Genomic DNA, 27,897 nt, shown 5'->3' with positions numbered 1-27,897 from the left:
CCTTTCTGTTGTACTTCTTCCCAGACAGTCGCTTCCCATTCTGTATGTATGAAACTGATTGTTCCTTCCTAAGTGGAGCACTTTGCATTTGTCTTTATTAAACTTCATCCTATTTACCTCAGACCATTTCTCCAATTTGTCCAGGTCATTTTGAATTATGACCCTATCCTCCAGATTAGTCGCAACCCCTCCCAGCTTGGTGTCAACTGCAAACTTAATAAGCATACTTTCTATGCCAATATCTAAATCGTTGAGGAAGATATTGAACAGAGCCAGTCCCAAAACAGACCCCTGTGGAGCCCCACTTGTTATGCCTTTCCAGCAGGATTGTGAACCATTAATAACTACTCTCTGAGTACGGTTATCCAGCCAGTTATGCACCCACCTTATAGTGGCCCCATCTAAGTTGTATTTATGTAGTTTATTGATAAGAATATCATGTGAGACCGTATCAAACGCCTTACTAAAGTCTAAGTATACCACATCCACCACTTCTCCCTTATCCACAAGACTCGTTATCCTATTAAAGAAAGCTATCAGATTGGTTTGACATGATTTGTTCTTTACAAATCCATGCTCGCTGTTCCCTGTCACCTTATTATCTTCCAAGTGTTTGCAGATGAATTCCTTAATTACTTGCTCCATTATCTTCCCTGGCACAGAAGTTAAACTTAACTGGTCTGTAGTTTCCAGGGTTGTTCTTATTTCCCTTTTTATAGATGGGCACTATATTTGCCCTTTTCCAGTCCTCTGGATCTCTCCTGTCTCCCATGATTTTCCAAAGATGATAGCTAGAGGCTCAGATACCTCCTCTATCAGCTCCTTGAGTATTCTGGGATGCATTTCATCAGGCCCTGGTGACTTGCAAGCATCTAACTTTTCTAGGTGATTTTTAACTTGTTCTTTTTTTATTCAAGATGATTAAGAGAAACCTTAACAAGCCTATTCTACCTCACTACTAGGGATGTAAAATCCCATTTAATCAGTTAACTAGTTAAACATATTGGCTACGTCTACACTGGCCCCTTTTCCGAAAGGGGCATGGTAATTTCAGAGACCATAATAGGGAAATCCACGGGGGATTTAAATATCCCCCGTGGCATTTAAATAAAAATGTCCGCCGCTTTTTTCCGGCTTTTAGAAAAGCCGGAAAAGAGCGTCTACACTGGCCCCGTTCCTCCGGAAAAAGCGCCCTTTTCCGGAGGATCTTATTCCTACTTTGAAAAGTTTGGACTTTGAAGTAGGAATAAGATCCTCCAGAAAAGGGCGCTTTTTCCGGAGGATCGGGGCCAGTGTAGACGCTCTTTTCTGGCTTTTCTAAAAGCCGGAAAAAAGCGGCGGACATTTTTATTTAAATGCTGCGGGGGATATTTAAATCCCCCGCGGATTTCCCTATTACGATCTCTGAAATTACCATGCCCCTTTCGGAAAAGGGGCCAGTGTAGACGAGCCCATTGTTTCACCAGCTAAATTGCTCCAGTGGGGGCTGGCAGCCAAGCTGGGGCAGCCTGTGGTTGGCAGGGGACTGCTATAGCCCCCGCCAGTGAACTGTAACCAGTAAGCATCACCTGGGTAACCAGTTAACAATTCACATCCCTATATCGAACCCCCTTTTTGAGCAGGTGATAAACAGGGTAAAAAAAAGAAATTGACATCTGCCTCTTTTCCTCCTTATTATTTCTGTTCATCTGTACGATATGTAAACAGGAGGCAGCACATTTTACAGTAATATTTCCCTTCCCATTACAAGTTCTGCACCAATTCAGCTACTGACTTATTGTCTAATCTAGACATATCACTTATTACAAAGCTTTGCCTCACTTGAAACACTTAAAGTAGGTGTGGCCAACCTGAGCCTGAGAAGGAGCCACAGTTTACCAATGTACATTGCCAAAGAGAGAGTAATTTGGCAGCACTCCCCATCAGGTGCCTCCCATCTCCAGCATCTTTTGCCCACCAGCAGCCCCACCAATCACTGCCTCCTCTTCTTTTCCATGCCTCCTGCCCACTGTAATCAGCTGTTTCATGGCCCCCAGGAGGCTCTGTGGTGGGAGGGAAGGAGCAAGGGCGCAATACACTTGGAGGAGGAAGTTGAGCCAGGAGTTGAACACTGGAAATTTGGCACTTATAGCTACAGCCCCGGAGTCGGTGCCTGAGCAAGGAGCCACATGTTAATTTCAGAAGAGCCACATGTGGCTCTAGAGCCACAGGTTGGCCACCCTTGCCTTAAGGCTTTAGTCTCATAGTTACTCAGTATCTACTCCACTCACTAAAACTGGAACCCAACACTTCTGAAAGTTTGGACCTTAACAGCTATGTACTTCAGTTACCCAATCTCTAAAATTGCAATAATTCTAATTTACCTTTGTACATCGCTTAGATATGTTCCAGTAAAACCCATTGCAGAGTACTCTGAGATCAAATCCAATCTGAGTGCTGTGTCCCCTATAGCTCTGGAGGCTCATATTTCTCTCTAGTCAAAAGCACTTGTACAATATTCATACCACTATTTCTTTATGTGCACTTTAAAAATTGTTTAATTGTACATATAATTATATAGTTAAAAAAATTAGTGAAATGCCCAGTGACAGCGAAACCAAGAGTCTTCTGCAAATACTGAAACAATCCTAGCATTCTGAATCTTGTAATTTTATTCAGATCAGTGTCGAATAATCATTGTATAATTTGAGGATCGTCGAAATTCTCTCAGATTTTAGCCTTATCAATAAACAGATATTGCTGTTGGAATTTAGTTAACAATTCTGTTGATTACAGTATGTTCAAAACTTTAAAAAAAATCGATATTGTAGTTGCAATGACTATATAGTGTCATAGTGTTAAATGGAGTAAGAAAATATAGTTCAGAATATAAAGTAAGCAGAGTAATTACAGGGATGTGGTTTTTGCATTGTAACTTTTCTGACTTTTTAACATACAAAAGGATCGTTCATACCTTTGATACAAGACAAACTTGGCTACACTGAATTTGTTAGATGTGAACAAGCATGACAAGCTTTTTTCTTAGCAAGCTCTTTGGAATTATTTATTCAAGTTTAATATGTTAGAAGAAGGGTAACAAATTTTGTATTCTCAGAAACATTTGTTCTTGTTGTCAGAGTTGCTTTTCGAGAGCCACACTACTCGGACATTCCACAGAGTAAAGATACTAAAGAGGACGTGCACCATCCAACAGTCCTTTTGTTCCATCTCTGGAGCAGAGAGAGACCATAAGGCAGCAGCAATTCATTTGGAAAACAAGTAAATACTGTGAAGTAACCATGGCTATGTCTACACAGCAACATTATTTTAAAATAACACAGTCAGCGTCTACACAGCCAGCATTTATTTTGACATAATGTTGAAATACTGTCAACCAGGAGGTCTTCTTACTCTGACTCCTGTAACCCTCATTTTATGAGGAGTAAGGGAAGTCAGAGGAAGAGTGCTCCACTTCGAAATAATAGCTGTGTAGACAGCACCAAAACTCAAAACAAGCTATTTCAAAATAAACTACACAATTGACATAGCTCAATTTGCATACCTTATTTTGAGTTAAGCCCTGCTGTGTAGACACACCCCTTGTCTTCTGTGACTTTGAGTCCACAGAGACCCACAGAAGAAGACTGGTTAGCAATGGTGCCCCTGATGAGTATAGCCAATGAGCTCAGCTAGTTCAACAGTATTTGAAGAATTTACTTCCCAAAACTAGCATCTGTTCCTGATGACACTGAGAGAATTATAGTTCATAAAAATATGAGCCAAATTGCATGTGATAACAGTGCTTTTTTTGTTAAAAAATTTTAAAAAAAAGTGCCAGTACTCCAGGGGAAAAGGTGTTGAGCTCTGACTGGAGGTGCCGGTATTGTCTGGAGGTGCCGGGACTGCGTACCGGGCAGTACCATCACAAAATACCACACTGGATAGCCATACATGTTTAAAATAAGGTCACAGTGCAAATAGATGCTAGTGGCCAGTACTCTCTTAGTAGAATGAGCCCTTGGTCACTCAAACACCAAGTCATTAGTAGTAATATTATGACATGGCATTTAGACATCCTTTTAGCCAAGATGACACTACCCTTAAATATTTCTCCAGAATCCACAAATAATAACTTCCTAAGCTGCTCTTAACATCTAAGGTATGTAGTAGAGATGTAAATGGGTAACCAGTTAACTGGTAAGCACATCACCCTTATGAGGTGATGCTTACCAGTAATGTGGCCGGGCCGGAGCAGTTCCCCACCCACAGTGCAGTACAGCAGTCCCTGTCCGGCCCGGTTGGGGCAGCCCTCCACTTGCAGTGAGGTAGGCCCTTCCTGGCTGGAACAGCCTCCCCGCCCACAGCAGAGAAGAGGCTGCTCTAGATTGGCCGGGCCCACCACCTGCAGCACATGGCAGCGGACTGGTTAAACTTATAGTTTAATCAGTTAATATTTGAAATGGGATTTTACATCTCTAATATGTAGTCTAATCTTTTCAGGATGACTGTGGGGATTTGTCTAAAAGATAAGAAGTATTTATTAGCTGATGACAATGAAAATCTGATACTATATTTGTCAGAAATTTGGAATGGTGGGGGGCAAGACAGGCCTAAGTTCCACCTTGTCTTTGAGGAGTAGGCCATTACAGTCTGAAGCACTGAAACCCTCCGGACTGAAATAATGGCCACCAGAAATAAGGCCTTCAGTCAGAAGTACAAACTCTTAAGGGATATGCCATAAGTTTTGTTCATATCAAATACAAATCTCAATGACCACCAGACTCTCAGACAGAAAGATATGGGATGGGGAAATTTTATTTTAAAATTTAGAGATGCACTCCCCTCTCACCCACCCTTAATCTTACAATGAGATTGAAGTAATATCTAGCAATAATTGCCAAGGCCCTCCCTCAGGGCATGCAGAGCCTGGGGCAACCCTTCCCCCCTGCCAGGCGCAGGACCCAGGGCAAACCTCCTGTCTCTGCTCACACCCTACCCCTGCTCTAAACCCTTGCCCTCCTCCAGATATATGAGCTGGGGTTATGGAGCCTGGTGCAGCAGCGGGGATCACCTCCCCCCACCCCGCAGCACTGACTGCAGCAGCAGGAGCCAGAGAGGCCCAACACCTTGCTCCACTACACCCTGCCCTGCCCTCTCCCAGCCTGCAGAGTCCTGCTTCTCTGCAGCTGCGGTAAGTGGAAGGCCCTAGGGCTGGGGCACTTTACTTCCCACTGCTGTAGTGATGCAGGAGAGGGTGGCATGGTGCTCTGGATCTCACCACCAAGGTGTGGGGGGAGGGTGAAGACCTCTCCTGCCACCCCTTACCAGGCTCCCATAATTCCCCAGGTCCTTCCCATCCATAGGGACACTTGAGGCAGCTGCTGTGAGGCCCCTTAAAGCACAGGGTCTAGGCAGCTGCCCAAATCATCCTATGGACAGCATGGCTCTGACAACTGCTTCTTAAACTCAAGATGTGTTTTTTAGTTGCCCTTGGATCCAAATGAATTCAGTTACTGTAACTCAATATCTTCAAGGGCCAAAGTCACTTTCCTAGTTGCGCATTTCTCACTTGCAGCAGAAACTGACTCACCTTGAGGTACAAAATAATTTCAATCAGTCTATCGGAACCTGGGATAAGAATTGGGTTTCTTGATCACAAAAGCATCAGAGACTGGATATTTCAAGTCTTTTTAGCCATCTCCAATATATCCTGATTGTTAGAAAACAGCCCTTTCTCCCAAGAGCTTTTGAATTCTATATATGCAGTTCTACAGCATCAAGACATTGTGTCAATAATAATTTGTATTAATAATAAATAATAATAATGTTTTTACATAGTATAGGGAGGTGGGAACAGATTTGATTTGTTGGGGTGTTTTGTCAGAGAAAGGAGGGCACCTCAGATTTATATTCAGGATTCTTCAAATGGAGTCAAGGGTACGTTGGGGGGAGTTTTCTGAGTTTTTTTAAATGAGAGCAAATAAAGCATGCTTTTATTGTGAGAGGAGTAAGAAGAGAATGACTGGATAAATAGAAGAGTATGGCAGGAAATAAGAGCAGGTGCTAGGGATGTAAAACGTTTACGAAAATACAGTAACCATGGTGTCCCTGGAAATGGGTGACAGAAGATGGATCACTGGATGATACCCTGTTCTTTTCATTCCTTCTGGGAACACCTAGCATTGGCCACTGTTGGAAGATAGAATAATGAGCTGGATGGACCTTTGGTCTGACCCAGCATGGTCATTCTTATGTTCTTATCAATATAGATACTGAAGTCACCAAGGATGAATGTGGGAGATCATCAGGTGAGAAGCAATAGCCAGGAGTCAAAATCAGAGAGGAGGGCTGATGGGAAGGAGTTGGTGGACTGTAGATGACAGCATCATGGAGGGAGAGAGGAGAGAAGAGTTGGAGGCAATCTGTTCAAAAGAGGAGAAAGAGTGAGAAGAGGGAGGAAGAAGGGGCCAGAAGGGATCATAAATGAGAGAAAGGAAGCCTAACACCTCTCTCCATTGTCTGTTCCAGGGCAAGAAATAGGAGTGAGTGAGAGGCCTCCATCAGAGGATTGATGAAGAGAAATCTGACATTACCTATCAGAGCCAGGAACTGGATGGAGTGAAATACACAGAGGTTATAGATTTCTGTGATCTTTAGAGAGGGAGCGGGCATTTCAGAGATGGCAAAAGAAGGGGAGTTGGGAGGGAGGAGCATGGGTGTGAGGTTAGGAATTAAGATAGGAAGGGTGCAGGAAGTAGAACAGACAGGAGAGAGCCCAATGTTAAATGAGAAGAATGATGTAGATGTGGAACATACACCATGAGAGTAGGAGAAAGGGGGGAGAAAACTCAAGGAGATCAGGGTGGAAAGGGGGAAAAGAATACGTATAACTGGTGATACTTTTTACTGTACAGATCTTCGAGTACAAGCATGGGTAAATGGAGATGGTTGGGGACTAGGAAAGGAGGAGGTCAGATGCTACAATATAGAAGAGAAATGTGGTGAGAAACATGGAAAAGTGCCAGAGGGACAAGATCACAAACCAACAGACAAGCAAAGCATACCACATGCTAGTCACAGAGCTCCTGGGTGATGCAAATGCAAAGTACTGTACTATTATTTCCTGAACAGTGGAATGCATTGCCTATCTAAACATGACCATAGCTTATGACGAAAGTTCTGCCATTAAATTAAGTATCAGTGGCTATAGCCTTGTGTGCACACACACAATTGAATAATTCTACCTCTACTGAGTTTTGGATTCACTTTCACTGCAGCTATTATCTCTAGGCATAAGTCAATTCAGAACAGAACATCTGTAGTTTATGTTGATAAAATACAAGTTTTCAGGCACCATTGTGTAACTGATCTCTCCATCCAATTTTAACAGTTAGAAAGCCTGAGAAACTACTTACCTACATATTTTATTTTAAATTAAGTACTGAGATGAACAAGGTAATTGTGATGGATAGTTAACATTGAAAAAGGCCCACAACCACTGCTACTAAGTTACAAGGGTCTGAAAATAAAGGATTTGATTAGGGTCCCAATGAAGTTAATAACAAAACATCACAGCTGCTACAAGGCGCCAGAATAAGGTTGTGAGTTCTCCAACATGTACTTTCATTACATATTTCAAACATATTATCACAAATACAAATGTGAAAAAATGACAATGACTTATGAAAATGATTCACGGTTCTAGAACTTGTTATTTTTTTTCAAACCTCATATTTTTCCCCTTTTAATTGTGTTATGCAAGAGATTGTTATCTGAGGGAGGGAGTTGTTTCATTTCATATAGTAAAGTGTTAATGCAAATAAAAGTTAAAGTGGTATGGGAGAGTACCAGAATAATAATTCACAACAACCCATGGGAAACAGAGGGTGGGTATAAGAATCTGGCCAGAACGGCTCTGAGCTTAAATAACTTTTATTAAATACTTTGGATAATGTTCACATACCTTTTCTCTAACAAAAATACTTGGCCTTTTGTAATGAAGGCTGCACTAATGATGCAGTACAGAATACTAAACTAACACATCTCAAAATTTTAGAAAAACCACTATTACCATGTGGGAGGGGAGGGTTTAAATATATACAGTATATTGAGTAGCAACATATTTTAAGTCAGTTGGATCACCATAAGATTCCAGATGGGTTAACATATAATGGACCACAATACAAATGGCTCATATTGATAATTCTGCAACAGGAGAGGCAATATGATCAGAAAGCCACCTGAGGTCCAGAAAGAAATACTGACAGATGTCCAGTGAGTAGAATCCTCTGATCTGTCAAGGGGTTCAAACTATCCTTATCTCAAGTTTCTATTTTTATTGTATAGCTTAAAATACATGGTATTAGTATGCAGTTGCTTCTGGTTCATATTTTATTTGCATATGGGAAGAGGTGTAAAAGGCATGGGAAGAGGTATAAAAATAGCTACAAGAATCAGTAGATACTCTGATCCCTGCCATATGACAGGTATATTAACTTTTTTAAGTCATGAGCCCAAAGAACAAAGATCAGACTTTTACAAGCACTCCTGTAAGACACATCTTTATTATAGATGATTTCTCAAACAACGAGGTCCCAAAGCAATGATGTAATTGTAAGGCATTATGAAAGTTATTTTGCACACCTCGAAATATACCCAGAAGCTAACTGAATGATCGTGCTGCACCTGCTCTTTACCTCTCACTTTAATCTGTCATACAGACCTCCGTAGTTAAGAAGTTTATCCCTCCATCTAGTAGGTGTGTCAGGTGCTTTAAAAAAAAACTGGAAGAAATACCTTGAAGAAATAATGTCTTGAAGAAAGGCATTTGGAAATCAAACTGACACTGTAAATTTTAATTATTTTTTAAATGAGGGTCCACCAAATAGAGGCTCACAATATAAGAAACAATTGTACTGTATATAACACATTTACACAAATCTTTTTAAAGCTTAAAGGCTATGATAATTAAAACATCAGCCTTTTCAATGTCTGGCTAATGAAAATTAAAAGACCACATATTATATGAGCTTGTAGATTATTGCAACAGTCATCACCTCTTCAAAGCACAGACAAAATCACTTCTTTCAGAACCCGATACATTTTCTTCCATCAGAAAGTGCCCATACTAAAGGAGGGGATCTTTCAGAGCCACTTTACAAACAGTTCATAAGAATGCATCATACTGGCATATAATAACCTACTTATTTTAAAATATTTCTCTGATACAGAATAAAAGTGGAGATTTAGTTTAACTATGATATTTGTGTTGATTCTCAAACTTAGAAGCAAGCCTTCCAATTTTCAGGAGGATAGTTTTTGTCAAAAAAATGCAAAGGAGTAAATCTAGTAATATAGCCTGGGTAAATAGCATACAATGTTCCCCACAAGAGCATTGTGATTCAAAGGCATTCACTCTTAGCATTCCTCTTGAAGGCATTTTACCAGTGTATAACTTCTAAAGGCAAATCCTGCCTTTAATCTCTCTAGGCTTCAGTTTCCCATTGGTAAAACAGGAGTATTAAACATTTATCTGCCTTACAGGAAATATATAAGGCATAAGACACCCCTACACTCCCCCCCCCCACACACACACACATGCTTCTTCAAAGTATTTAAACATGTTCTTAAAGGTCTTTGCTGAACCAGGGCCTAAGTTACATTTTTTTTAATTTAATATGTAGAATCAGACTCTCAAGCCGTTGTTAAAAAAAAATAAAATCAAAGATGGGTTCAGGCCCATTTAAAAAAAAAAGAGTTTGTAGGTAATTTAAGTAATGGTAAGATCTCAAAATAAGTACTTTTGTATTAAAAATCTGCATTGCTCTTGCAATATATATCCTTTGAATGTGCTTTGTAACACAACCATAAGAAACATATATCAGGATAAACACAGCAATGTAAAGATACTTAAGAAACTCTACTAACGTAAACTACAAAATCCAGCCACGTAAGCGTATCTAAATATTACTTATAGGAACTACAAAACAAAAGTTTAATTTTAGTATTTTTGTCAAAATATAAATCCTAAATTATGGTTTAATTTGCCAGCTTTAAAAAGGATCAATTAGTTTGCTAGATCAAAGTGTGTTGTTTACTGGGTATTGTTTTCCACCTGGCGTATACTGGCCTCTTACATTTGGTAAAGTTTTCCTCCCTCTTCTGGTGCAATCTCATCAAGTTTATCATTAGCAGCAAGCTCCCCCATAGGCCAGGACACACCAGCTCAAAGAGACCTGAGATCCTGCCAGAACAGCAGATGCAAAACATGAAGACATATCTCCACAGCTACAATGATCCATAACCCCAAGATCCAGGGACTGTACACATGACTACCGCAACATATGGTGTACCTCAGCTAGTGCTTCACATGCCCCAGCAACTACTATGTGGGTAAAACTAGACAATCACTACACCAGGGGTCTCAAACTCCTAGCCCATGGGCCATTCTCATCTGGAGTGATTGCATAATCTGGCCTGGGACTCCTGGTGTGCCAAGGAGACCTGTCCATTACTGGCCCCCCAAGCCTTGCCCTTACCTGCAATTGCCCTGCCATCTCCCCCCACCCATGGCACCCCATCTCTGATGATGCAGCTTCAGCAATCACCCAGAGGGCCTGGTGCCCCCTTCGTGGCAGTGGTCACACTAACTCCTCAGTGCACTCACTCTGCTTCCCCGTGGCTCCTACCACTGTGAGGAGTGGGGACAAACTGCTGCCGCCACCCTGCACTAGGGATGTAATAGTGTAATCAATTAACTGATTAACCAATAAATAAAAGCTTATAGTTTAGTGCTATAGATTACATGCATTTTCTCCCCACCCTTTTTCCAGTAATTTTTTTCAAAAGCTTCAGAGGGGTAGCCAAGTTAGTCTGTAACAGGAAAAACTTAAAAAACAATAAACAGTCTATTTGCACAGACTGTAGGTGGTATAATGAGCTTTCGTGGGCACAGTCCACTTCAGATGACAGGAGTATTAGAAGTCCAGATCCAAGAATATATAAGGGAAGGGGAGATGGGCGGGGGGAAGAAAAGAGACAGTGAGTAGAAATTTCAAATAATTACAAGAGGCTGGTAAGAACAATTAGCACCTCCATTGTTAGGCTGGTTGGTTAAGTCATTAGGATGTGGAAGATAGCGTGGGAGCCAACTGATATCCCGGTTCATACCATTTGCATAAGAATTAAACTTGTGAATGAAGTTAAGTTCCAACCCTTCTCTATGGCTGTGTCTACATTGGCCCCTATTCCGTAATAGGGATGCAAATGTAGCACTTTGGAATAGGCAAATCCGCGGGGGATTTAAATATCCCCCGCGGCATTTGCATTAACATGGCTGCCGCTTTTTTCTGGCTTGTAGATAAGCCGGAGAAAAGCGCCAGTCTGGACGCGATCCTCCGAAAAATAAGCTCTTTTTCGGAGGATCTCTTATTCCTACTTTCAAGGAATTCCTCTGAAAAAGAGAGTGAGAGCCTGTCCCTGCCATGCGCGACCTTCCCTGAGCTCCCCCTGGCTGGCTGCTGCTGCCCTGCGCAGCGCGCTCAAACCAGCAGGTGGAGAGACGCCCGGACGTGACATAACGTCACAACCCGAGATTTTAAACTTGCTGGGCACTGTGATGCGCGCATGGCTGAGTTGTGGGTTCGGAGTCCGGGGACAAAGCACAGACTCCGGCCCCACAAAGTGGAAGGCAGAAGGTACGGGAGAGGGGTAGGGAAGGGAAGGGAAGGGAAGGGGCTTGTGCAGAGGGGGAAAGGGGAAAGCACCCCGGGAGCACCTCAGATTGGCCGCCCGCGCTCTGGGCACGCGGCGCTTGGGGGGAGTGCCGGCTCCGGGCGCGCGGCACTTGGGGGGGCGGGGTGCCGGCCCCGGGCACGTGGCACTTGGGGGGGGCGCCGGCCCCGGGCGCGTGGCGATGGGAGGGCCCTGCCCCCGGGTGCGCAAGTGTCCCCGCCCTCTGGCGCCCGGCGGGCGAAAGGGACAGGGGTGGAGGAGCGACAAATGGCAGGGGGCCAAGCACAGACAATGAGGAACAGGGCAGGAGGAGAGGTATTAGTGGGAGGGGGGACAGGGTGATGCTGGGAGGGGAAAGGGTAAGGGCACTGGGGGCTAGAGGGGGAGGGGGAGGTGCTGGGAGAAGGCTTGAAAGAAGGGGTGGGCATGAGGAAGGCTGGGATGGAGCAAGTCATGTGAGAGGGCAGAGGGGCATGAGGGGAATGGGGGCAGAGGGTGGTGAGGGGTGGGCATCAGGGGAAAATGGAGCAAAGGGGGCAGAGGAAGTGGGGGAAGGGGGAGGCACCAGGAGGGTGCAGGGGTAAGAGAAGGTGCAGGTGCCAGGGGATTCTGGAGGGACCACCATCAGAGGAGAGACGCAGGGCAGGTTTGTAGAGGGAGGTGTTAGAAGAGGGGATGAGGAGGGGTAGCTCAAATGATCAGAGTGGGGCTACTGGGAAAGTGGGCACAGGGAGGAGAGAATGGCTGGTGGAGGGGGGCAGGTTGCAGGAGGGCTGAGGACAGTGAGAAGAGCAGGAGTCAGGACAGCAGAGGAGGGTGAGTAGTCGGGGGGCAGCAGGCACCAGGGGAGCTGACATGGCAGCAGAGGGAAATGGTAGAGGTTTAAAAATATTTATTAATAACTTGGGTGGCACATCCAAACAAGCCACATTAACTCAATACTGGTGCACAACACAAAATTCATTTTGCTCATGTGAGGAAACTCTTAGGCTATGTCTACACTGGTTGTTTCTTGTGCAAGAACACATCCACTCTTCCATGTGCGAGCTGTGCTTTTGCACAAGAGCATCTATGGCAGTGTGGACACTCTTGTCCAAGAAAGTGCCAATGGCCATTTTAGCCATAGGGCTTTCTTGCTCAAGAAATTCATGTTGCCTGTCTACACTGGCCTCTTGCGCAAGAATAGTTGCTCAAAAGGGCTTATTCCTGAGTGGGAGCATCGTAGTTCTTGCGCAAGAAGTCCTGATTTCATACATGAGAACGTTAGTGTACTTGCGCATGAACACACGGCCAGTGTAGACAGGCAGCAAATTTTTGCGCAAGAGCGGCCGCTTTGGCTCAAGATCGTGCCAGTGTAGACACAGCCAAAGGGAGGGAGGAAGGCAGGGACAGGGAATCAGCACTGGCTCAGCATGTCTACATGGTTTGGGGGAAGGTGCAGGGAAATTGAGCTCAGCTGGGTTGCAGAGTGGGAGGTCTGGGGAGCTGGGCTTGGCGGTGGGGTGTGTGTGTGTGTGTGGAGCTCAGAGCTCAGTTTGACTGCAGGAGGAGGGAGGTGCCGGGAACCAGGGCTAGACTCAAGGGGAGGAAGGGACAGGGAATCGGCTCTTGGCTCAGCAATTTTCTGGGGCTTGGAGGAGGTGCAGGGAAACGGGGATCAGCTGTGCTGTGGGGGAGGCATGCAGGGAACCAGTGCAGGGCTCAGCTGGGCTGAGGTGGATGGGGGAGGGCATACAGAACAGATGGGCAGCTCAGCTGGGCTGTGAGGGGCTGCGAGGGTCTGCAGGGAACTGGTGCTGCACTCCCTTGGATTGTGAGGGATGGTTTTGGGGGAAGTGCAGGGAACCAGCAGGGGTGGGCAGCTTAGTTCGGTTGCAGGGGATAGAGGTGCAAAGAAGCCTAGTGGGGAAGGGGGGGGGGACCAGGAGCCCTGAAATGACCTCTCCGGTCCAAAAATTCCTCATCTGGGACCAGTCAGGTCTAGAGGGTGCCAGATCAGGGAGGTCCAACTCCTACCCAAGTCCCCTCCTCGCACCCTCCCTCGTAGCCAGACACCCTACATCCAGCCTGCTTCTGCACCCTACCTATCTGGTCTGCCCCCTACCCAGACCTTGTCCCCTTCTGCCCCCCAGCTCCCTCCCAGATCCTGCACCCCATCCCTATCCCGCTCCTTGGCAGCCCTGCCATCCACCCTAGCACCACCTTGGCCCCAGCACCTTGCCTCACACCCCAGGACTCAGCACCACCCTGGCCCTGGCCCTGGCCCTGGCCCCGGCCCCAGCACCCTGCCATCCACGCTAGCACCCAGCAGCACCATGTTCCTTGTCCCAGCACCCTGCCAGTCACCCTAGTGCCCAGCAGGACCATGTCCCTGACCCCAGCACCCTGCCACCTGCCTGTCCCAGCACCTTGCCCCAGCACCCTGCCACCTGAGCCAGCATCATTCCACCCAGCAGCCCCAGCACCCACTAGCACTCTGTCCCCTACCCCCACCAGCACATTTGGGACCACATTAGTGAGGCTTGGGGGTTTTTGGAGGAGCTTTTTTTTGGTTTTTTGCATCTCACTTGTGTGGCCCCAACTGACTTTTCTGTGGGTCAGTGACCTTTGACTCAAAACAGGTTCCTCACCCCTCTCACATATAAAGACAATGCTAAAACCTTTTGAGTTTGACATATTTTATTTAAAAATGAAGCCAGGTCTATTGGGACCAAACCCCCATTTCACTGCAACATCATAACACTCCTGCACCACCTGACCCCAAATCTGAGCCTATCATACACTGGAACCCCCGTCCTGAGCCTCTTACATCCCCATACTCCTGCATCTCCACATCCTTAGTCTTCTGCCACAACATTCCTCCACCATCCACACATCGCAAATCTGTGTCCTGAGCCCATCATACTCACAAACTTCTTGCCCTGAGTCCCTCACATATCCGGCCCAAACTCCTGCACCCTCACATCCACAAGTCCTGGCTTGGTCAGCACCCCAACCTTGCACCTGAACCCAACACTCCCCAGCCTAGAGCCCCTTCCCTGAGTCAAGAGCCCTTTCTCCTGCATCCAAATTCCCTCCCAGACCTTGTACTTCTCACCCCTTCCCACATCCAAATCCCTCATTCCCACCCCACACCTCACTCTCACTAGGTTGAGACAAGTATAAGGGCTGGGTATAGCAAGTGATGGAGAGGAGGGGAACAGAGCGGATGAGGCCTCACAGAAAGGAGATGGGGGGGATGTCTTGGGGAAGGAATGTGAATTTCATGAATTGATGGGTCCCTCTCTCCTCCCCCGCCCCCCCCCCCTTTTTTTTTTGCTTGACAAACCTAGGGGTTCCTTGAAATTTTGAAAAGCTGAAAAGGGTTCCTCAGCCAAATAAAATTGGGAAACACTGCCATAGAGACTGTCCACTTTGGCCAATATACATTGCATTGAGGCACTGCTGGCATTTGATGGTATAGATCACATTAGATGTACAGTTAAATGAGCCTCTGATTTGGTGGTTTATGTGGTTGGGTCTAGTGATGAAATTGCTGGTGTAGATGTGTGAGCAGAGTTGGCACCAGGGGTGATTGCAGGGGTGGGTTCCTGGATGATTATGATGGAGGTGTGCTGCATGGTTACTGGAAAGAATTTGTTTGATGTTAGGGGATTGTCTGTAGGCAAGAAGGGTATGTCTATACTTCATTTCTCTCTCTCTCTCTCTCGGAATGCAAATGCAGACACCTGAAATTGCAAATGAAGCGGGGATTTAAATATCCCGTGCTTCATTTGCATAATTGCGTTATGGCGCTATTCCGCAATACCGCTATTTCGAGAGGAAAAACGGGATTATTTCGAGATAAAACCCTGAAATAACCCAGTTTTTCTCTTGAAATAGCGCTATTGTTATTTTCTCTTGAAATAGTGATTATGCAAATGAAGCGCAGTATATTTAAATCATCACTTCATTTGCAATTTTTGGTGTCTGCATTTGCATTCCGAGAGAGAGAGAGGAATGAAGTGTAGATATACCCGAATTGGCCTTTCCCCACAAGGCCTCAGAATGAGGAGTCATTTTCCAGGATAGGTTGTAGATTGTTGATAATGCATTGGAGGGTTTTGAGTTGTGGACTGTAGCTGATGATGACAGGTGGAGTTCTCTTTTGGGCCTGTTTTGAAGTACTTTTTTGGCTCTGTCGATCTGTTTTTTTCACTTCTCTGGGTGGGTATTTCAGTTTTAAGAATGCTCTATATCAGTGGTCCCCAACGCGGTGCCCGCGGGTGCCATGGCACCTGCCGGGGCATTTATGCGCGCCCACCTAGCGCCACCCCCGGGAGCACGGCACATGCGCGGCCCCCGCGACACCCACCACCCAAAAAGTTTGGGGACCACTGCTCTATACAGATACTGTAGGTGTTTATCTCTGTCTGTGAGATTGGAGTAAATCCGGTTGTATCTTCGTGCTTGGCTGTTTACATTACATTGAGAAATGTGTATAGGCTGGCCAGTAGCCCGGCTCAGTCCTGGCTCACGCTGGGTCCAGGACCTACCCCTGCTGCGGCTTTGCATTTACAATGTATTAGAGCCAGGCAACCCGGCTCAGTTCTGATATCAGAGGCAGCTGTGTGGGGCGACAGGCAGCCAGTCCGCGAGGGGAGCTGGTTTTTAAACTGGCTCCCCTCATGGATCAGCTCCAACCTGACACTCTGTGCTGCTACCTCTGATACAGAGGCAGCAGCGTGGAGTGGCAGGCCAGCTCCTCACTGGCTGCCAGCCCCACCCCTGGGGACTATAGACTAGTTGAGTAACCAATACAAATTCATGAGGTTACTCAACTATTCAATTAACCGATATTTAACATCCCTACCCTGCACCAGGCCTCCTCATAATCCCCGAAGCTGCATTCTTGGGGACCAGGTGCCATAGGAAGGGAGAAGGCAGGGCAATGGCAAGAATGGGCAGGGTTAGGGGGCCAATAACAGACAGCTTGTCTTGGCCAGCAAGGAGTCCCAGGCCAGATTGTGCAATTGCTCTGGCCAGGGATGGTCCACAGTCTGGGAGTTTGAGAGCCCTGCACTACACTCTCAAACAAGGGTGCCATTTTGGGAGGGTAGGGAGAGCAGCCAGCCAGCTGCTAAAGGAGTGAGGGGAAAGTGCTTTCATTCCGCGCATGTCTCACACCTAGCTGGTGAGCTCTCTTCACCAGCCAGGTGTGAGAGGCATGCACAGAATGCAAGCACTTTCCCCTCACTCCTTTAGTGTCCAGGGAAAGGGATGAAAAGCAAGCCGCATCTCAGAGCGCACACCTGCTGCCTCACCTACCCCTCCTGAAATGGCGCCCTTGCTCTCAAATGAACTCACACAGAAAAATGACAGGACAAAAAATCTGTATCACTTGTTGGCAAACACTTCATAAAACTATCACTTCATATCTGACTTCCTAGTCCTCATCGTCAAAGGAAACCTGCATAACACCTTCAAAAAGACAAGCCTGGAAACATAAATTATTTAATTTTATGGGACATTAAAAACCATAGACTTAACAGAGACTGATCTTATGAATCATTACAACAATTTACAATACACCTTATTTTTTTTAATAATTAATCCTTAATTGCACTTTTACTTTTCAGTGGTTTCCTACAGCATTTGTAACCCCTTCTGATTAGGGTGGCCAGATGTCTGGATTTTGACCAGGACATCCAATTTGAAAAGGTTAATCACAGTAACCCGCCTCCACCTGTGGCAAGAAGAGCAGCAGTTGCAGTTGGAGCAACATGGAGGAACTGTGCTGTCTACTCAGCTGCTGACATCTGAGAAAGCAGTGGCTAACTTCTGCACCCTGCTCCAAGAAGTAGGTATTACCACCCGTGGGAGGTATATTATTGTCCTATACAGGTAGTCCCCGAGTTACGCGGATCCGACTTATGTCGGATCCGCAGTTACGAACGGGGATTTTCTCGCCCCGGAGGACTCGAGCGGCGGGACGCCTGGTCCCGCCGCCCGCCTCCTCTGGGGCGAGAAAAGCTGCTCCCCGTCTCCCTGGTCTGCTGCGGGAGCCAGCAGACCAGGGAGACGGGGAGCAAAGCGGCGCAGGACCCGGGGCCGGACCCGTGGCCGCTTCCAGATCAGCTGATCTGTAAGCGGCCGCGGGTCCAGCCCCGGGTCCTGCGCCACTTTGCTCAGCGTCTCCCTGGTCTGCAGACCAGGGAGACGCTGAGCAAAGCCGCGGAGGACCCGGGCCGGACCGCGGCGCTGATCTGGAAGCGCCGCGGTCTGGCCCGGGTCCTCCGCGGCTTTGCTCCGCGTCTCCCTGGTCTGCTGGGGGGGGACGCAGCTAGTGCCCCCCCCAGCAGACCAGGGAGATGTGGAGCAAAGCCTGGGGCCTGTGGTAGAGCAGGTGGGGCGCTGCTGGTTGGTCCTGCAGCACTGCTCCTTGGCGCTACTGGACCAACCCGGCAGCACCCCAGCTGCTCAGCCCCAGGAGTCCTGATTCAGCCGCTGCTGATCAGTTTCAGCAGTGGCTGAATCAGGACGCCTGGGGCAGAGCAGCTAGGGTGCTGCTGGGTTGGTCCAGTAGCGCCGAGGATCGGCCGCGCTACTGGACCAACCCAGCAGCACCCGAGCTGCTCTACCCCAGGCGTCCCCAAGTTAGCCGCTGCTGAAACTGACCGGCGGCTGACTACAGGAAGCCCGAGGCAGAGTTGCTCTGCCCCAGGCTTCCTGGAATCAGCTGCTGATCAGTTTCAGCAGCAGCTGACTTGGGGACGCCTGGGTTTCTTAAGTTGAATCTGTATGTAAGTCAGAACTGGTGTCCAGATTCAGCGGCTCAATCTGGATGCCAGTTCCGACTTACATACAGATTCAACTTAAGAACAAACCTACAGTCCCTATCTTGTACGTAACCCGGGGACTGCCTGTATTATCCTCCCATGCTCTGATTGCCCATCCCCTTGCTAGAGGGACTGATCCTTCCAGACCCTGGCCCCTTGCTTCAAGAACCAGTCCTCTCTATGTCCCAATGTGTCCAGCCCCTTCCTTGTAGCAAGTCCCAGGAAAAGAGGGTGTAAATGGGGGGGGGGGGTGAAAAGAGAGTGATGGCGGGATGGGGGAAAGGAGCAAGTGGGGGGCAAAGCAAAGGTGTTCAGTTTTCAGCAATTAGAAAGTTGACAAGCCTACTGATGCTTAACAATTTATTCCACTTTGTATTTAACACAGACACTGCTTACCTTCCCCAGACCTGAGGAAGAGCTCTGTGCAGCTTTCAAGCTTTCCCCTTCCAACAACAGAAGTCAGTCCAATAAAAGGTAGGAGTTCTGTGTCTCGCATATCCTTGGAACTCATCCAAATACAACAATACTGCATCCACCCACTCAATTAGCCTCACTAGCACTGGCACTACAATTGACAGGTACTTCCTTCTTTTTCTGTTATAAATTCTGGGTTCCCTCCGCCTTTCCCCTCCCCCCCACTCCAGCTCATCTGAAGAAGTAGGTTTTGCCCACGAAAGCTCATGATTCTATGTATATTTTTGTTAGTCTCTAAGATGCCACAGGACTTCTCGTTGTTGTATAACCATGTGGTCATTTCCATGGTTAAAAACAAATGACATTAAAATTGTTTCATTATGAGATCAAAGCTAAGTTATAATAATTTAGCAGCTAGAATATTAGAAAATGACAGTGATATCTGATATCCCCAGTTCATACACTTAAGTAATGCAAGTCCTGAATCAGTGATGGACAACCGAAAATACGAAGTGGGCTGCATGAGTGGCCCTCCTTCATATTAGCAGCCTGTGGCCCACTGGGTTCCACCTGCAGCCCCTGTCTGGTCCCCTCCTTCTTGCACACTGGGGCACCAGAGTCCCGCACTTACCTGTTTTTCCTCCTTCCACCCCCCACCACTTTCAGAGTGAACAGCTGTTCGAGGCACTCCCAGCGCTGGGAGGGAAGAGGATGAGTGGGAGCAGAGTGCAAATCAGGTGATCTGCATGCTCCAAAAGTGCTGGGAGGGAGGGGGAGGAGTAGGAAGTGAAGGCTGCAGTGCTCCAATGTGAGAGCCACATGGGAGAAAGAGCAGATAGAGGGTCCACAGGCTGCAGGTTGCCCATGACTGGGCCCACATTTCTGTAGGAGTTACAAGATCAAGTAGATTATAGGTGTGTATTTCTTTGTTTTGTACTTTTGTATATGTAGTATAAATTCATACTAATGACTGGAAGCCTTGTAAATTACTGTATGTGCTGACTCATCCATTGGAAAGTTTACTGTAAGAGCACACTGGGTTAAATCAACAGGGCTGTTGGCAAACACACAAAAAGATAAAAACGACTTTATGTAAGACCCTACCCACAACAAACACTTGAGGGTTGTTACAGGATAATGAAAGAACAATTGACCCTAAGGCAGGGGTTCTTAACCTTTTTACCTTCACACCTCCCCCTGAAAGTGAACTTCATGTTCACACCCCCCTGGGAGCCATTTTGTGCACAGTCTAGGCCCCCCCCCCACCTGACAGGAAGCTAAGGGGCATGGCTAGGACTATAAGAACTCTGCCAGGGAGCTCAGTCAGGGCCCAGCCTCTGAGGGAGACAGAGGCCTACCTAGTGCTCCTGGCTGATGAGGCTGAGACCTGGATCAGGCCTCTCACAGCTGCCTTCCCTCAGGCCAGCGAAGGCTTCCCTGGGATAAATTTTCTGTGAGGCACCTCAACCCTCCCCTGTATCCCCTTCACACCTCCCCTGGGAAGGTGCACCTCATGGGTTAAAACCCCCTACCCTCAGGCTGTGTCTACACTCGCGGCTTCTTGTGCAAGTACAGCCGTTCTTGCGCAAGAATCTGCAGAGCATCCACACTGCCCGCCCACTCTTGCGCAAGGAAATTTACAGTATGGCGTGGTAAGAGAGGGCTCCTTGCACAAGAGCTATGCTCTTTTTTGACAGGTGTAAGTCCTCTTGCGCAAGAGCTCTTGCGTGAGAGTGCAGTGTGGATGCTCAGCAGGGATTTCTTGCGCAAGAGCTATGCTCTCTTTTGACAGGTGTAAGCCCTCTTGCGCAAGAGCTCTTGTGTGAGAGTGCAGTGTGGATGCTCAGCAGGGATTTCTTGCGCAGGAAAGCCGTATGGCTAAAATGGCCACCAGAGCTTTCTTGCGCAAGAAAGCGTCCACACTGCCATGGGCGCTCTTGCGCAAAAGTACAGCTCGCAAATGGCAGTGTGGACGTTTTCTTGCGCAAGAGTTCTTGCGCAAGAAGCCGTGAGTGTAGACATAGCCTAAGGGAATAGGCTCAACTTCACAATGAATCTACCAATACGGCTTTGGACTAACATAGCCAAAAAGTCTGCAAATTGAGAGAAGAAAGAATTCTGCTTAGTTTTCAAAAGGCACACTCATGCAGGCATAAATACAGTTAAGGGAAACAAAGACCTAGGGCATGTCTATATAACAGGGCTAAAGGCCAAAATAAGCCAGGTAACTTGAGCTCTGTCAATTGCACAGCTTAAGTTGAAATAATTATTTTGGCTTTTGACACTGTCTACATAGCAGCAAGTCGGAAAGAGAGCACTCCTCTTCCAACTTCCCTTACTCCTCATAAAATGAAGGTTACAGAAGTTGGAGTAAGAAGTCCTCCAGCTTGACATTATTTTGACATTGTCAAAATAATGGCTTGCTGTGTAGATGTGGACTATGTTATTTTCAAATAACAGTTATTGTGAAATAACACTGCTCTGCAGAGAGCAAGAGCTCAGAGGTTAGGAGTGAGCGGGAAAGCAAGGCCAGCTTAGGGCATCTATGAGGATGGCAGACCTTTTGTTGTTTTAAAATTTCTTAAAATGTATTCCTATTGCTAGTATTAAACAATACTTTGGTTTAAAACACGTAGTAGATGAAGGGAGAGGATGATGGATGAGGGTAGATGGGTGGTGGATGAGGGGTATACAGCAATGGATATTATGTTAAAATGTGTTTTTATTTAGGTGAACATATAACCATTGAGAAATTCAGTGGTTACATGTTTATAGTGGGTGGGGAGGCGGCTCTCCAGGAAAGCTCCCACCTGCCCTCCTTTGCCACCCCCATATTGCTGCCTCTGATACAAAGGAGGGGGGGCACTGTGTATAACCATGAAGATTAACCAAGGAGCCCAGGCTCATCAGTCAACTGTGTAGGCACTTACACTTTCACATCCCTAGTGGATATAGGATGGATGTAGGTAGGGCTGGGTAGACAGGCTGTGTGCAGGACAAGGTGCTGTGGGGGGTAGACAGGTGAGGAATGGGGAAAAGGGCTTTTGGAGCTAGAGGAGTGGTGGATGGTGAGGGGGGACTGCGTGGGCTACAGACAGTGCGCGGGGCAGGGGAATAAATGGGTGGCAGGTGTGGCTGGACAGTGGATGCGGTGAGCGGCCGTGGGGAGGTAGGCTCCATGCAGGGGCGGTGGATGGGGCACGAGGCCGGGGCGGGGGGGGGTACACGGGGCAAGAGGCTGCGGGGCGCCGGGCCGATGGGGTCGGGGCGCGGCGTCATTTTTCTCGTTCGCTCATTTCGAAACTTTCCTGCGCGGAGCATCCTCCCAGGTCCCCGCTCCCGGCAGCGCCTCCCTCCGGCGGCGGCGGGTCCCAGGCATCCCCTGCCCGCACGCGGCTCCTACCCCTCCCAGTCCCCGGCTGCCCGCGCCCCCTTACCTGGGCGATGGCGGCGCCGGCAGCCCGCAGCCCCTCGCCATGGCCGGGCCGCTCCCTGCACGCACCACAGCCCGGCGGCAGCCCTGACAGCTCCCGGGCAGACTGAGCGCTGCCCCCACCCACTGCGCAGGCGCGGAGCCCGGCGGGGAGGGGGCGGGCAGCCCCTTGATGATGATGATGATGTGGCCGGTGCTGTGAGTGCGCAGCAGCCGCTGCCTGACCTGCCCCTGGGCTCGGCTCCGGGGGACTGAGCGCGAGGCGCCGCTGCCAACCGACCCCTCGAACTGCGGGGGCGCGCTCGGCTGTTCTCCCCACCAGCCGCCTCCCCTCAGGCGTACGGGCTAAAAGCGGAAGCTGGGGGGGGGGGCGGTTCCTTGTTCGCAGCCGTACTGAGTGGGGCGTGGGGGGAGAGGTCACTGATGTCCCCAGCCCTAAGGGAGGGGCGGGGGCGGGGGAACGATTGGGCTGTGATACTCCCTATATCTCCCCCCCCCCCAGAGTGGGGCAGCTGCGAAACCCCTACATCCCTGCCGCCCCTATAGAGGGGCTGGAGTGGGGGTAGGGACCGCACAAGAAGAACAACAATCCCCCCCCCACACACACACACGGATCCAAGTGGAAAGACTAGAGGAAGGCCAACGGGGCACTTTAACCGCTCCCACACGCACAGAGGCGGAATGGGGAAAGGGTAGGTTCAGAGTGATGACCATTTCCTTCCCCAGCACCCTGAAGAACAGGCACAGAGAAACGGCAGAGAAAGCCCCCACCCCAATTATTACCTCGGAAAAACCTAATCGTGGTCTAGGTAGATACCCTTTGGGGAAAAAAAGTTTCCATTTAGCGCAGTGCAGCCTGGCCTCCCTACCACACTGAAAGATGCCAAGTCAATCCTGAAAATAATTTAAACCAGCCCAGTGCAGAAGTCACACACAATTACCATCCAATTTGCAATTCAATGCTGTATTTTAAAGAAAATCCCTCTAGAAAACCTCTGGTTTGAATTACCTAGATTCCAGGAAGCATAATTTCAACTCCCAGCAGTTCTGGTTCAATTTTTCAACTGTTCCAAGTAGATAAACAGAGATCCACACTGTTCATTGTGTGCTGGTCTAGTGAATGAGTTCATGAGGTACTGTTTGCTCTGAGGCAACCTCAGCAATGAACTTGCTAAATATTGCTCCACAATTCAGCTTGCCAGTGACAGACTAGTTTCTTCCTGTTCCTACATTTCCAGTACTTGTTTAACAAGTGCCAGTTTCTCATTGATTAAGAGTGTGTTTGGGGGGCAGGGGAGTTCTCTGATTTGAGCAGCCACATTATAGATTTGCAATATGTGAAAATCCAAAAAGGGATGAAGAACAGATGAAATACTAAATGTATTACTGGCAGACTCTGAGGATTCTTTTGCTTTCACTTGTAAAAGCTTTATTGGCAACAAAACACAAGACTCAACAATTTTTACTTTTTTCAGAATCTTATACACAAGGAATTGAACACTTTTTTTAGCTTGATTGAAAATAATTTCATTAAGAAGTCAACTGATTTCATTAACTGGTTCAATGCAATAAAAACATATTGTGGTTTTAAAACTCTTCTTTTTAGACTGATTATTGTAATTGTCCTTGCCCAAGTACTCTGTGATATGCCTAGAAAGCTTAAATAATTAAGGTCCCCATCCTGTAAAGACTTACACGTGAACTTAACTTTACACACTCAGAATAGACCCACTGAAGTCAATGGACTTATGCATATAAAATTAAGTGTGTGCAGGTTCAGAGTCTAACTCAGGGGTGGGCAAAGGGACCTTCACAGGCCAGATCCAGCCCACTGAATGGGTTGATCCGGCCTTTGACCGTCCTGCCACTCTCCTACCCCCAGGCCAATTGAGATCTGGAGACAGGGGAATACGCAAAGCTCCCCTACCCCCAGACCCTTCCCAGCAGCTGGGAGGCACAGGGAGAGGAGGCAAAGTGCCTCCCAAACTAAGGGAAAAGCCACCCTTCAGCCCCTCTCCTGATGCTTGTTTCCTTCCTTACTCCCTCCTCATTGGCTTGGGGGCGGAGGGAGCACAGAAAGTGTCACACTGCCAGGGGGGGCATGGTACCTAGAGAGAACTGCCAGCAGTTCAAAACAGCTGGCAGTTCTCAGTAGGCTCCAGGTTCCCCAGGCAGGGCAGGGGGCAAAGCCCAAAAAGGGCTAATCAGGGTCTGTGGGTGGGGGAGCACTTAAAGTCTCCTGGCCCAGTCTCTCTGCCTGAGGGCCCCCTCCCCACTTCCAGGGTGGCCAGTGACCACTTCTGAAATTCGCAAAGTGCCCCCCCCCTTCAAAAATTATTGCCCACCCCTGGTCTAACTACACTACATATGTGGATTCTTTGTTAACACAGATAAATAGAGAGGTGAAGATCAACTAATTTCTTTTATTCTGATAAACATAAATATTTTAAATGGACTCATCTTTACATTGTTTGTTAACATTTGTACAACACATTGAAAATACATGCTATTATTTTCTAAAAGCTGATACTCTGTACTTCATAGCAATGGGTGGAAAAACCTGAAGTGGAAAAACTTGTTTTTAAAAAAATCTATCATGAATTTAGTGATGGTGAAATCTGACAGGTTGACCACTCTGAAACCTGTTTTTTCCCCTCTCTAATGAATAGAACATATACTGCATGCACAAAGCATCTGCAGCAAGTTGGAGCTAAATAGCGTAAGCATGTATATAAAAGTTTAAAGATAAGTATGTTGGTATGTGTTTCACAAAATCAGGGCCAAAATCTTTTTCATTAAAATAGTTAACAATGTTGACATTCATGTCATCATGATCATTAGTTTTCAGAATGAAGATGCTGCTGAGATGAATGGGACAATATGTAGCTTTGAGATATTGGCTGCGTCTAGATTGGCATGATTTTCTGGAAATGCTTTTCCTTTTTCTGTTAAAAGCATTTTCGAAACAGAGCGTCTAAATTGGCACGGACGCTTTTCCGCAAAAAAGCCCCGATTGCCATTTTCGCGATCGGGGCTTTTTTATGTGGAAAACGAATCTGAGCTGTCTACACTGGCCCTTTTGCGCAAAAGGGACTTTTGCCTGAACGAGAGCAGCATAGTATTTCCGCAAGAAGCACTGATTTCTTACAGTAGGAAGTCAGTGCTTTTGCGGAAATTCAAGCGGCCAGTGTAGACAGCTGGCAAGTTTTTCCAGGAAAGCAGCTGATTTTCTGGAAAAACTGGCCAGTCTAGACACAACCCTAATGTTTAGGCCATTTGCAAAATTCATGCTATCAAAAGTTATTTTCAGAGTCCATGAGATATATATATTTATTTGTGTGTATATTTGTAAATGAAAGTTGAGATTTTGGAGCACAATTGTATAAAAAAGAATAAATTCTATATCAAATTCAGTGGCTAGAGAACTGTGGAATGCACAGAGGGCATAAAGAGTGGTAGCAGCAGCGTAAGCTTCCCCTGCTTTGGTCAGTGATTGATAGAGAGAGAGAGAGCGAGATCTGAGCATGCATCCACTAGAAATTGAACAGAAAACCACATTGCACAGAAACTATTATACAGCATTTAAAGGGTTATTTTGTTGTGACTGGACTGGAATCAATGATCTAGAAGTGAAATATCAACATCCCAATGCTGCCAATCCAAACTATCCAATCTCTCCTTACAGTTTTCACAGTCTAAGTTGTAATAGTTAGGTAGCAATTAAAAAATGCAGAGCAAATCCTGTATAACATGTTGGTCATAGTAAATTAAAACTGGCAAATGCATGAGTTACTTTTCAAAAAGATAATTTAGCTCCCCCGGGGACCAAACTTTTCATGCACATACTAGATATTGACAATTAACATGGGAAAGATTTCAAAAAATAATAGCCGGTCACCTAGCTGCTAGGCTTTCAAGTAGTTATTTACTTGCACAGTTTAATACTATAATTCTTTTTAAAATGACGGGTTTTTTTAATGACAAAGCATCACAGAAATGCCCAAAGTGTTTTGTTTTTGCTTTTTGTTGCTTTTTTACTTCTCTTTCCTCATATTTTAACTACTGATTTACATGAGCTTAGAAGGCTATATGCTACTTTCATTTTGTGTACAGCTCTGACATTGATGTGAACACCACCTGCAGAACAAGGGGTATACACCCCAACTAATGAAACTGTGATGGTCCTAGTCTATCTTTTATTCTTTTCCCTAAAATACCATTTTGTTTTAATTTGCTTAATTTTGGTGTTATATTAAAATATATGATTTCCAAGTTTCCTCCACTTTTGATCTGCACAAAGATCTTTTGATTTGCCTCTATTCTTTCCTGAAATTTTGGTAGAAACTTTGGATTTGGAGTGGTAAAATATTTGTGTTCCCCACTGAGCTAAGGAAATATACATACTGTAATCTATCTTTATATATTATTGTGTAAAAAAACATGCGTTTATTATTGCAGTACTTCCTAGAGGTACAAATTAGCTGATTGATACACCTAATTTGTATTTCAATTTGTATTTGTATTTCCCCAGCAGGGCATTTTGTACTACAGTACACCACTTTAAAACCACTCACTCAGAATACCAGAAGACTAATAAAAATTAAAACCCGTTTTTTTTTCTGTATACTTAATTATATTTGGATTACCAGTCATGTGTCTTTGAAATATTCACATTGAATTAGTGACTGATCCGTTTAAAACTCTATATTAGAATAATTCATCTAAAATTGGTCTAAAATTACAAGAGTTGTACACTATAATTAATTTTCAGATTCACATTAAAGAACTCCGGGGCTGTGCATTATGGAAATATGAGACCTCCTAGCTGCTGCTGCTTGGGGAGGCAAGCTCCCCAAAGGTTATACTCCACCCTGCGCTGCATGTCCCCGCCCCCGCCCCCACTCAACCCAGGCCCAGACCTCTCCCCACTGTGTCCCTCTTCTCTTCCCTCCCACTCCCTGTCAAATCCCTGAACCCAAATGTAGCCAATGATATTTAAAAAAAACCCAAAACTCTCCAACAATTTCTTTGTAAAGAAAATGGGGCATGTTTTCCCCTGAATGCCAAATAGTGAAGACTGGACACACAGATGGTACCTCATTAAAAGCAATACATTTAAGGTACCTAATTAAAAAGAATAAATTTGGAACTAAAAAATGTCAGTCACTGTTTTTATACACACACACACACACCCTAATTAAAAGCAATACTGCAAAATCTTGTTGTAAGAGAAAGTCAGTTTCCCAGGAAGCATATACTTATATAAGTGTATCCTCACAAATCTAGCATTTTGGATTGAATTCACCAAAACATAGTCCAACATAGAAATGCTCTGGCTGATGTTGTTTGACATGCCACCCACCATTTATTCCACTCCTCCATCCCCATGACCCTGAACCATTACCTCTTGCCATTGTGACCTCTGCGAGCAGTGTTGACATGTGGGGAGGCATGAAGGACCATGTGCCCCCTACACTGTGGCAAGGGGCCAACAGGCAGAGCCCTGGGGAGCCTGGCACA

At 46.4% G+C, this 27,897-nt stretch overlaps 1 protein-coding gene across 9 annotated transcripts in view; it reads right to left on the bottom strand.

Moving 5' to 3' along the window:
• SLC41A2 (solute carrier family 41 member 2) overlaps positions 1-27,804 on the bottom strand; it is a 107,216-nt gene extending 79,412 nt beyond the window's left edge. For 2 of the 9 annotated variants that reach the window (XR_012906457.1, XR_012906458.1), the window contains exon 1: positions 22,382-22,725. The gene's annotated coding sequence lies outside the window, so the exon portion shown is untranslated. Of the gene's footprint in view, positions 1-22,381; positions 22,734-23,386; positions 23,544-27,781 lie in introns of those variants that run through there. The other 7 variants (XR_012906454.1, XR_012906456.1, XM_075938644.1 and 4 more) reach the window with 7 other exon arrangements.
• Positions 27,805-27,897: the final 93 nt, after the last annotated feature.

Source organism: Pelodiscus sinensis, chromosome 1 (assembly GCF_049634645.1).
Source record: "Pelodiscus sinensis isolate JC-2024 chromosome 1, ASM4963464v1, whole genome shotgun sequence".
NCBI lineage: Eukaryota > Metazoa > Chordata > Testudines > Trionychidae > Pelodiscus > Pelodiscus sinensis.
Note: the sequence above shows the minus strand (reverse complement) of the source record. Positions and strands in the feature narration are given on the sequence as shown.